The sequence below is a fragment of the Taurulus bubalis genome (genome assembly GCF_910589615.1).
Source record: "Taurulus bubalis genome assembly, chromosome: 15".
Taxonomy (NCBI): Eukaryota; Metazoa; Chordata; class Actinopteri; order Perciformes; family Cottidae; genus Taurulus; species Taurulus bubalis.
The window spans coordinates 3,002,476-3,015,576 of NC_136603.1; positions in this window are offsets into that span (position 1 = coordinate 3,002,476).

Here is a 13,101-nt window from a genome sequence, read left to right on the forward strand (position 1 = left end):
CACAACGCTACACGCACCACAACGCTACACGCACAACACTACACGCACCACAACGCTACACGCACCACAACACTACACGCACCACAACGCTACACGCACCACAACGCTACACGCACCACAACGCTACACGCACAACACTACACGCACCACAACACTACACGCACCATAACGCTACACGCACCACAATGCTACACGCACAACACTACACGCACCACAACGCTACACGCACAACACTACACGCACCACAACACTACACGCACCACAACGCTACACGCACCACAACGCTACACGCACCACAACGCTACACGCACGACAACGCTACACGCACCACAACGCTACACGCACGACAACACTACACGCACCACAACGCTACACGCACCACAACGCTACACGCACCACAACGCTACACGCACCACAACGCTACACGCACCACAACGCTACACGCACCACAACACTACACGCACCATAACGCTACACGCACCACAATGCTACACGCACCACAACACTACACGCACCATAACGCTACACGCACCACAATGCTACACGCACAACACTACACGCACCACAACGCTACACGCACCACAACGCTACACGCACCACAACGCTACACACACCACAACACTACACGCACCACAACGCTACACGCACCATAACGCTACACGCACCACAATGCTACACGCACCACAACACTACACGCACCATAACGCTACACGCACCACAACGCTACACGCACCACAACACTACACGCACCACAACACTACACGCACCACAACACTACACGCACCACAACACTACACGCACCATAACGCTACACGCACCACAATGCTACACGCACAACACTACACGCACCACAACACTACACGCACCATAACGCTACACGCACCACAATGCTACACGCACAACACTACACGCACCACAACGCTACACGCACAACACTACACGCACCACAACGCTACACGCACAACAACACTACACGCACCACAACGCTACACGCACCACAACGCTACACGCACCACAACGCTACACGCACCACAACGCTACACGCACAACAACACTACACGCACCACAACGCTACACGCACAACAACACTACACGCACCACAACGCTACACGCACCACAACGCTACACGCACCACAACGCTACACGCACAACAACACTACACGCACAACAACACTACACGCACCACAACGCTACACGCACCACAACGCTACACGCACCACAACGCTACACGCACAACAACACTACACGCACCACAACGCTACACGCACCACAACGCTACACGCACCACAACGCTACACGCACCACAACGCTACACGCACCACAACGCTACACGCACCACAACACTACACGCACCACAACACTACACGCACCATAACGCTACACGCACCACAATGCTACACGCACAACACTACACGCACCACAACGCTACACGCACCACAACGCTACACGCACCACAATGCTACATGCACCACAATGCTACACGCACAATGCTACATGCACAATGCTACACGCACAATGCTACATGCAGCACAGTGCTACACATAGCACAATGCTTTAAAGATTATTTCTGTCCATTTCTAACTCCTTGATCACTTTGTTAGCATTACAAAGACACTCTTGACTGTGGTCCTGTTACTGTATTTGCTCCGGACTCGGTTACGACCGCCTCTGGACTTGGTCTTGACTCGGACTCGACTGGACCTGGACCTGGTCTGGCCCTGATTAAGTTGCTTGCTCTGACAAAATGCACAAACGTCAACATTCACTTATCTGTGGTTTGCAGAAACATACAATGACATCATTTTTGGGCGACTGGAGAGTTTATGACTTTATTATCTTACTATCTTAAACGCCTTGATGACACAGCTTGTTAAGACAATGGAGCACGTACTACACCCTTTACGATGTGCACAAAGTAGTTAAGGATGCTATATTCCACAGGGCCAGGGGGATCATGGAAGTGGACCTCCAAGTTGTCTGAGTACAGGAACTGGGCGCCAGAAGAGCCGAGTGACCGGGGCGACTGCGTCACCGTCTCCTCCGAGGACAAAAAGATGTCGACCCAAAAGTGCTCCGCCCGGTTTCCCATCGTCTGCTTCAGCGACAACCTGGTCCTGGTGAAGGAGAACAAGACGTGGGAGGAGGCCCTGGAGCACTGCCGCGGCCTGGGCTACGACCTGGTGAGCGTGCAGCCGGGGGACGACCACGAGTACGTGACGAACAAGGTGAAGGAGGCCGACACGGAGGAGGTGGGTCCATATTATCATTTTACTGAGAACAAACTCATGGAGAGAAAACGTCCTTTAAAGAGAAGTTTAGTGACATGACATCATGATGAAGACTCTGCAGGTGAAGAGGGTCAACACATGAACTCATAGGTATCACCATGAAACTTCACCACTTCATCATTGACATTAAGAGGAGGATTTATTATGTTTTGTTTATATATAAGGCGTGATGTAATGTTAACTGTTGGTGAGTTTAGATGAAGTAGTCGACTCAAAGATGAACTGATTAGATTCTGGTGGTCAAAGGTCACCGTCACTGCTTTAAAACAAGCTTTTGGGTCGTAACTCAAGAAGCTTCTCACTTTGCACGAACTCCAAACACAATCTTTCCCTCTGTTTTACTTCTGTGTTGTGCTTCCTGCTGCATTTGCTCATTATCATCTCTCTCTGGCACGGCCCATAAACCTCACATTGAGATGACATCATGCACATAAAAACTGCTCCTCTAGGCTCTTGGAATGTACAAATATTAAACTGGAAATGAATAGTTAAGGGTTATAATTGCAGGTTATAATCCCATCAACAGTTTTTATAGACGTCTGTTTTTTAATGATGAGAGATTTTGGTGGAAGAAATGCTCCTTGGATGTTCACGAGTTGCTTCCTCTCCTCAGGTGTGGTCGGGCCTCCGTTTCCTGGCCGATGAATGGCTGTGGGTGAACACGGCGGCCATGTTGTATTCCGACCTGCCGCTCTGCCCCCCCATGCTGCAGCGATGCGGGGCGTTGACCAAGAACGACTCGCTGCTGATCGCGGACTGCACCGAGAAAAGGAACTTCCTGTGTTACAGCTAGTACTGAGCGTGGAGGGGGCGGATTACACCAGTGATGTTCTACCACTGTGCCGTGGGAAAATGTCCAATTTCACTTAATCAGTCACAAAAAATATTATTTATTTTTCCATTGTTGAGCGTCTGAGCCTGCAATATAGTGGCTGGTCTAGTCATGAAATACTCTTCCATGCCAGTAGGTAGCGCAATACGTACCGAACATGTATGTTGTGTTATGCTACAATGTGACATTTTGTAACTGTTTCGGTTGTTGGTGAGCCTCAGGGTTTTTTTTATCGTAGAAAATGTGTGTTTTTAGCTCGCCGGTTAGCTTACCAGTTAGCTTACTGGTTAGCTCACCGATTAGCTCACTGGTTAGCTCGCCGGTTAGCCCACTCATTAGCTCACCGGTTAGCTCGCCGGTTAGCTCACTGGTTAGTCCACTGGTTAGCTCACCGGTTAGCCAATGGTCGTGGAAGCGTAGCACCCGCCATCTGGTGCCTCTACAGGTAAACACTGTTGGCTCTGTCAGCGCTGGTTAGCACTGTTAGCACTTTTGGGCCACCAGCTCAGACGTCGCTATGTTGAGAGCCTTTAAGAGGCAATCAAAATGCTCCCAATTCAAATACTTCATTTTCGTCCGGCTCTGAAAAAACACGATCCCCGAGCAGCCACTGCACTGTAGTTTTGTAGTTTTTGGTTGATCATGCATTTTTGGGGGATAATGTAACTTAAACTAATAAAAATGTATCCTATTCATTCATTTATTGTTCTCACAGTTTAGCAAAGCAGAGGTGATTTACCGTTCATGCAAACTGACCGAAAACTTGTTCATAACTCATGTTGTAATGGAAACACACACACACACACACACACACACACACACACACACCTACACACACACACCTACACACACACACACACACACACACACACACACACACACACACACACACACACACACACACACACACACACACACTCATTCGTGTGTTGATTACTGTCCCTCTCGGGAGTGAAACGCTTGAGACGATTCAGAAAATTCTGCTTTTGGAAACCGATTAAAAAACTGAATGAAAACCAGAATATGTGTAATGTTTTTAAAAAGAGAGATGAATGATATCGCAGTTGATGTGATTTGGGCTTTTCTGTTCCTCAACAGCTCTCCCTGTGTTTTAATGAAGCTGGCAGCTATTGAGTCATGAATGTTTTACAGATGTGTCATGTGCTCGTTATGAGCGAGCCATGGAAACCTTTCCAGGAGAAAGACAAAGAGTATGTGTGTGTGTGTGTGTGTGTGTGTGAGAGAGAGAGAAATACAGTGTGTCAAGAACCACATGCGTCACTTTTATGATTTTATTTCATTCATGCCAGGTTTCAGAAATTGTACAATAGCAAAAAAAATAGCAAAAGCAAGAACTCAACATTTCCAAAATGAATCATGTTTATTATTACTTTCCAAAACGACCCATATGTGTAGTTAATGTAACACAAACGTTATATTACTCGTATTATAATAACCGTTGGTATTATTTTGTATTTGTTTTACTTTCCGCTCTTTACATTAATGCAGAATTTTCAAATAAACTTATGTTTACACAGGAAACTGTTAACAAAATGGCTTCGTTAGGTTTCAGAAAATATCGTGAAATATTTAGTTGGGTTATAAAATAATCCTTGGGCCCGGCTGCCCTGCTGACTGGGAATTGTAGTTCATTCACCAGATGCCATGATGGGTTGCAGTTCCTGCTGCAACCACTGGGAGGGGATGTATACACAATATGTGTATATTACTGTACAGCTTAAATAAATGGAGTCTAATACAACAGTCGTGCAACAAATTCTTCATTCACATTTTACCGTGGTGCTGCTGGATTGTTTTGTCCATCCATCCATCCATCCATCCATCCATCCATCCATCCATCCATTATCAGCCGCTTATCCGGGGTCGGGTCGCGGTGGCAGCAGGTTCAGCAGGCCGACCCAGGCTTCCCTCTCACCCGCAACACTTTCCAGCTCATTCTGGGGGATCCCGAGGCGTTCCAAGGCCAGCCGGGAGATATAATCCCTCCAGCGTGTCCTCGGTCTTCCCCGGGGTCTCCTACCAGTTGGACGTGCCTGGAAAACCTCTAATGGGAGGCGTCCAGGAGGCATCCTGACTAGATGCCCGAACCACCTCAGCTGACTCCTTTCGACACGAAGGAGCAGCGACTCGACTCCAAGCTCCCCCCTGATGTCCGAGCTCCTTACCCTATCTCTAAGGGTGAGCCCGGCCACCCTGCGGAGGAAGCTCATTTCGGCCGCTTGTATTCGAGATCTCGTTCTTTCGGTCACGACCCAGAGTTCGTGACCATAGGTGAGGGTTGGAACATAGACCGACCAGTAAATGGAGAGCTTCGCCTTCCGGCTCAGCTCCTCTTCACCAGGACGGACCGGTACAGCGCCTGTTTTATTGCTGCAGCCGCACCGATCCGCCTGTCGATCTCCCGCTCCACCTTACCCTCACTCGTGAACAAGACCCCGAGATACTTGAACTCCTTCGCTTGGGGCAGGCAGTTTGTCCCCACCTGGAGGGAGCAATCCACCGGTTTCCGGCAGAGCACCATGGCCTCAGATTTGGAGGCGCTAACTCTCATCCCTGCCGCTTCACACTCGGCTGCAAAACGCCCCAGTGAATGCTGGAGGTCACAATCCGAGGAGGCAAACAGGACCACATCATCCGCGAACAGCAGAGAGGCGATCCCGAGACTCCCGAACCGGATCCTCTCCGCCCCCTGGCTGCGCCTAGATATCCTGTCCATGAAGGTCACGAACAGGACCGGTGATAAAGGGCAGCCCTGGCGGAGGCCAACACCCACCGGGAACGTGTCTGACTTACTACCGAGGATACGGACACAGCTCCTACTGCAGGATTGTTTTGTATTAAACTAATAGTTGTCTAATGTGTTTATGTATATCCATGAGGATTATAGACAATGTGTTCTGCAAGATTCATTGTTTATCGTCTATCAGGTTCATCATCTACACCCAGGACACATTTAACCTCAACAAACAGGTTGGACCGGTGGAAGGATGTCTTAATAAAGTAAAGAGGATGTTCCACGAAATCATAACACACACACACACATGCACACGCACACGCACACACACACACACACACACACACACACGCACACACACACACACACACACACACACACACACACACACACACACACACACACACACACACACACACACACAACCTCAGACGAGGAATGCAAAGTATTTCCTTCAGTGTTTAGATCAATGTGAGTGCAGCAGGTAAGAATCTTCACCGCAGATGAAATGTGATCACTGAGACGTACTGTGATCGTGTCCCTGGAGGTTAGAGGAGCTGCGATGCTCGTGTCTGTGAAGGAGTTACGCTGAAGCATGAACGTGTCCGAGGAGAAAGACGATGGCGTCTCGGCCTCTGAGCGCCGGGACAGACAGACCGGAGACGAGAGGTGAGGTCGACTTTTAAACGCCTGTTTAGGACCGCTCGTCTTCTCAGAGCTCTGGAATCCATTTGTTCTCTCCGTGTTGTGTTGAAGCTCCGTGAAGCCGGAGAGACCAGATTCATGGGGACCCAGTGGTGTGTCCCTGAAGAGCCACCGGTCTATAAGTAGACCTACCAACTTCAAGAATGAAGAGCCGACTGTGGAGCCAAGGTGAGACTTTGAAGCACAATTATGTTATTGCAACGTGTAAGATCTGTTTAAAAGATAGAAAATGAGAGGACGAAGAAGTCGAGCTGCTCCGAGGGCAGTTTATGGTTCAATAGTTTGTTTATTAGATTAAATCTAAAGTGGCAGAAACCAGAATTTTGTTTCCGCCGCCACCAGGGCCCTATTCTTCGGAGCTGGCTTACTGAGCTGACTAATTTTCAGGATAAGATGACGTAGGTCAGGCTTTTCGGTTCCTCGAAGCAAGTTTAGAAAAATCACCATAGCAACACAGCCAAAAATGTAAACCTGCTACCGTGCAGGTTTACTTCAATTCACTGGATAAGATGGCCACTCCCACCGGACAAAACAGGCAGCTCACTTCCTCATTGATGAAGGAGCGATATTAGTTACATTAGTTTTATAGGGAGAGAGTTCTTTCAGATCGCCAAGATCCATTCTCACATTATCAGAATCTGAATCTGAATCAGAAACCGTTTATTGCCAGGAATGTTTGCACAAACGAGGAATTTAGTTAGGCGGAAGGTGCATACATTAGACATTAGACGAGACAAACAACAATCAACGACAGCAACAGTGCAGTGATGTCTAAATCAGATAAGGATAAAGTGCTCAGACAACAGATAACATTAATATAAGTGTATGTTAAAGTGACGTGTGTGTTTAAGTTAAAGTTAAAGTTATGTGTATGTGGCATGAGTGTTTAAATATGAAGTGTGCAGTGGAGTGACCGGTAAGAGGAGAGAAAGGAAGAAAAATAAAAATAAATGGTCCGAAAGAATGGTCCGAGAATAGTCCTGTGATAGTCAGTCAGTGGAGAACCCGGGCTCTATTGATGAGCCCGACTGCCGACGGGAAGAAACTGTTAGAGTGGCGTGAGGTCTTAGTCCTGATGGACCTCAACCTCCTGCCAGAGGGGAGGGACACGAACAGGTTGTGTCCAGGGTGAGAGGGGTCAGCTGCGATCTTTCATGACTTCCTGTACGAGCGCTATCTATTCTGCCGACAAGGAATCATTTATTTACGAGAGCTTCTCGAGCCGCGGACATTGATCCATCGCCATTATATATATATATATATATATATATATATATATATATATATATATATATATATATATATATATATATATATATATATATATATATTTTATTTTTTTTTATTTTTTTTATTTTACCTTAAAATAACTACTAGCCTGCTGGTAACAACATTTCTCAGAGAATCTGACAAAGATAAGACTGAAGGATGCAGCCTTTTCAAATGTGTGTGTGTGTGTGTGTGTGTGTGTGTGTGTGTGTGTGTGTGTGTGTGTGTGTGTGTGTGTGTGTGTGTGTGCACGCTTCATGTTTTCTGGGTCCTACAGGCCTCAGAGGAAGGAGTCAGAGGTTCTGAGTGAACGGCCTGAGGTGAAGCATTATCAAAACCTGGACTCTGTTTTAGCGGTAAGGAAACATTGAATCTTTGGGTTCTGAAATGGTACGCTCTGATTTTATATGAACATTGGTGATAATTAATGCTGTTATATCTGTTTGATTTAAAAACAAACTTTCAAGATCAACAAGATCGATTTGTGTATCCAGTCAGGTGATAAACAACAGTGGGTATTTGGGCTGCAGTCAGGGCAACAGTTGCAATAATAAATACACATTTATCTTTATTGAATAATATATATTTTTCCCACCTGTGAACAAAAGCTTGGTGCATCATCATCTTTGAGATGTTGTGATGATGGCGAACTTGTTGCCAAAAATGAAGTTTTTTACGACACTATCGTTCATTTGGAGTTGAGTTTCTTTCCACCTGGAGAATGTACGTTAATGTGTCTTTGAAGGGGTTACGCAGAAACATGAACGTGTCCAAGGTTCAAGGTTTTTATTTGGCCATTTGTGCCTAGACCAACAGTCCAGACTCATTGGAATTTTTTTCGCAGAAGGAGAACGACGACGGCGTCTCGGCCTCTGAGCTCCAGGACAGCCAGACCGGAGACGAGAGGTGAGGTCGACTTTTAAACGCCTGTTTAGGACCGCTCGTCTTCTCAGAGCTCTGGAATCCACTTGTTCTCTCCGTGTTGTGTTGAAGCCCCGTGAAGCCGGAGAGACCAGATTCATGGGGACCCAGTGGTGTGTCACTGAAGAGCCACCGGTCTATAAGTAGACCTACCAACTTCAAGAATGAAGAGCCGACTGTGGAGCCAAGGTGAAACCTTGAAGCACAATTATGTTATTGCAACGTGTAAGATCTGTTTAAAAGATAGAAAATGAGAGGACGAAGAAGTCGAGCTGCTCCGAGGGCAGTTCATGGTTTAATGGTTTGTTTATTAGATTAAATCTAAAGTGTCAGAAAGTAGAATTTTGTTTCCGCCGCCACCAAGAGACTGCTTTTGCCGGGAGGAGAGCAGGTGAAACCTCCGGAAGATGAACCTTCAGTTAGTGGTCAGCTGGAGCAACTGACATTCAGGGGATCTAACCTGTGTCATGGCTGCGACAAATAGTTTTCTACTACAGCTAACCACTAACTGAAGGTCCGCCATTTTGCTCTCCTCCCGGCAAAGTAGTCTTCTGGAGGCCCGGAGGACAAAAAAAGGAAAATACAAGTCGTTCCTCGTTTCTGTCCCTTTGAATTCAATCCAATGAACAAAACCATCAAAGCGTACACAGAGTATGTCCAGTGTGAACACAGCATTAGACTGAAAGATGCAGACTTTTAAAATGTAAAATAAAATGTGTGCGTGTGTGTGCGCTTCATGTTTTCTGGGTCCTACAGGCCTCAGAGGAAGGAGTCAGAGGTTCTGAGTGAACGGCCTAAGCTGAAGCATTATCAAAACCTGGACTCTGTTTTAGCGGTAAGGAAACATTGAATCTTTGGGTTCTGAAATGGTACGCTCTGATTTTATATGAACATTGGTGATAATGAATGTTGTTATTTCAGTTTGATTTAAAAACACACTTTCAAGATCAACAAGATCGTTTTTTTTTTTCGCCTGGAAAACCCCATGCAGTCAAACCTGTTAGAGCACATCGTGACAATCAAACACGACTGACGCATTGTCTGAGCTGCAGGTGGCTTATCTGCCCATGTGATGCACTTCATAACAGTTCAAACATGAGCTGCAGGTGTATCCAGTCAGGTGATAAACAACAGTGGGTATTTGGGCTGCAGTCAGGGCAACAGTTGCAATAATAAATACACATTTATCTTTATTGAATAATATATTATTTACCCACCTGTGAACAAAAGCTTGGTGCATCATCATCTTTGAGATGTTGTGATGATGGCGAACTTGTTGCCAAAAATGAAGTTTTTTACGACACAATCGTTCATTTGGAGTTGAGTTTCTTTCCACCTGGAGAATGTACGTTAATGTGTCTTTGAAGGGGTTACGCAGAAACATGAACGTGTCCAAGGTTCAAGGTTTTTATTTGGCCATTTGTGCCTAGACCAACAGTCCAGACTCATTGGAATTTTTTTCGCAGAAGGAGAACGACGACGGCGTCTCGGCCTCTGAGCTCCAGGACAGCCAGACCGGAGACGAGAGGTGAGGTCGACTTTTAAACGCCTGTTTAGGACCGCTTGTCTTCTCAGAGCTCTGGAATCCATTTGTTCTCTCCGTGTTGTGTTGAAGCCCCGTGAAGCCGGAGAGACCAGATTCATGGGGACCCAGTGGTGTGTCACTGAAGAGCCACCGGTCTATAAGTAGACCTACCAACTTCAAGAATGAAGAGCCGACTGTGGAGCCAAGGTGAAACCTTGAAGCACAATTATGTTATTGCAACGTGTAAGATCTGTTTAAAAGATAGAAAATGAGAGGACGAAGAAGTCGAGCTGCTCCAAGGGCAGTTCATGGTTTAATGGTTTGTTTATTAGATTAAATCTAAAGTGTCAGAAACCAGAATTTTGTTTCCGCCGCCACCAGGAGACTGGCAAAGTAGTCTCCTGGAAGCCGGGAGGACAAAAACAGAAAGAGCAAGCCGTTCCTCGTTCCTGCCACTTAGAGTTTATCCAAAGTTCAGTAAAGTTTTCTGTTAATTAAAATGAGCATATTAGCAAATATTTGGTGAGATAATTCATCAATTTTATATTAAATATATATTTTATTTTACCTTAAAATAACTACTTTAAGGCTGCTGGTAACAATATTCTTCAGAGAAACAGACGAAGATAAGGGATGGATGTGTTAGACTGAAGGATGCAGACTTTTCAAATGTAAAATCAAGTGTGTGTGTGCGTGTGTGTGTGTGTGTGTGTGTGTGTGTGTGTGTGTGTGTGTGTGTGCCTCGTGTTTTCTGGGTCAACAGGCCTCACAGAAAGAGGTCAGAGGTTCTGAGTGAACGGCCTGAGCTGAAGTGTCATCAAAACCTGGACTCTGTTTTTGAGGTAACGAAATGTACAGAACAGAACTTTTACTTTTTGAAACATTGAATCTTGAAATGGTACGCTCTGATTTAATATGAACATTAGTGATACTTAATGCTGTTATTTCTGTTTGATTTAAAAACACACTTTCACACACTTTCAAGATCAATTTAGGGCGACTGAGCTGCCGTCGTTTGTCTTTCTTTTGGCGCTGTCACTTAGAGCCGTCTTCAGTCTGGAAAACACCATGCAGTCAAACCTGTTAGCGCACATCGTGAGGGCATGACAATCAGACACGACTCACACATTGGCTAAGCTGCAGGTGGCCAATCTGCCAATGTGATCAAAGAAAAAAGTCAAAGTCAGCTTTAATGTCAATTCTTGTTAGTTAGTTAGTGTTAGTTAGTGGTCTACTGGGAGCTCAACGTATTGTGCAGCCTGACCGCAGCGGGAAGAAAGGACTTGTGGTAACTCTCCCTCAGACACCGAGGGTGAATCAGCCGGTGACTGAAGGAGCTGTGCAGCGCTGCCAGAGCGTCCTGCATGGGGTGGGAGGCGTGGCTAATCATGGATGAGAGCTTAGTCATCATCCTCCTGTCCCCTACCACCTCCACAGTATCCAGAGGACGCCCCAGCACGCTGCTGGCCTTCTTTACAAGCTTGTCCAATCTCCTCCTGTCAGCTGCCGTGATGCTGCTGCTCCAGAAGACCACTCCATAGTAGATGGCTGATGCCTCCACAGAGTCAAGGAAGGTCTTCAGGAGTGCTCCCTGCACCCCAAAATACCTCAGTCTCCTCAGCAGAAAGAGTCTGCTCTGTCCTTTTTTATAAAGCGCGTGTGCATGGTCGGACCAGTCCAGTTTGTTGTTCAAGTGAACACCCAGGTACTTATAAGACTTCACAATCTCAATGACCAGTCCCTGGATGCTCACCGGTATCGGAGGAGGGCGTTTACCCCGGCGGAAGTCCATCACCAGCTCCTTGGTCTTGCTCAAATTTATCTGGAGGCTGTTCCGCTGGTACTATCCTAAAAAGTCCTGGTTCAGTTCTCTGTATTCCCTGTCATCATCGCCGGAAATGAGGCCGACGATTGCAGAGTCATCTGAGAACTTTTGCAGGTAGAAGTTGGCAGAGTTGTGTTTAAAGTCCGATGTGTTAATGGAGAAGAGGAATAGAGCCAGAACAGTTCCTTGTGGGGCTCCTGTGCTGCAGGACACCCGATCTGACTCACACTCCCGTATCCGCACATATTGTGGACGGTTGGTGAGGTAGTCCAGGATCCATGCAGTCAGGTGGTGGTCCACCCCGGTCTGCTCCAGCTTGTCCCTCAGAAGTAAAGGCTGGATGGTGTTGAAGGCACTGGAGAAGTCGTAAACATGACTCGTGGCCTTCCTCACCTTGATCCTCCTCAGTTCCTTCCTAACCCGGTTAAGGGACACGCTGGGGTGTGGGGTGCTGTGAGGTGTTGGAGTAGGGGTGGGGTGCTGGTTGTAGAATGCTGAGTATGAGAGGTGTGAAGGGGAGCCGATTGCTGTGGAAGGGGGGGAGGTGGAGGGTGGGCAATAATCCACAGGGGGTGCAGATGATGGGGGTTGCAGCAGCAGGGAGGTCTGGGTGGGATGGATGGCTGGTCAAATCTGTTAACATAAATGTGGGTCAAAGGTCCCACTTTTGGTTCCCCTCAGGCTGTTGGTTGGGCCCCTTGTACCCAGAAATGGCCTTGAGGCCCTTCTGGGTACTTGAGGCCCTTCCAGACCCCGATGGTGTTCTTCTGCTGCAGCAGAGTCAGGTGTGTATGATGTTTGTTTCCATCGTTGTGAGAACATTTTAAATGATACTTTTTACTCTTCCAGCATCTTGAAGAAAACATTGTGACTTTTGTGAAGAACGAGCTGAAGAAGTTCAAGAAGGTTCTGGATCCAGAAAATCCACAATTCCTGAAGGGGCTGGAAGAAGATGATGAAGTTGTGGGTGATGAAGAGCAG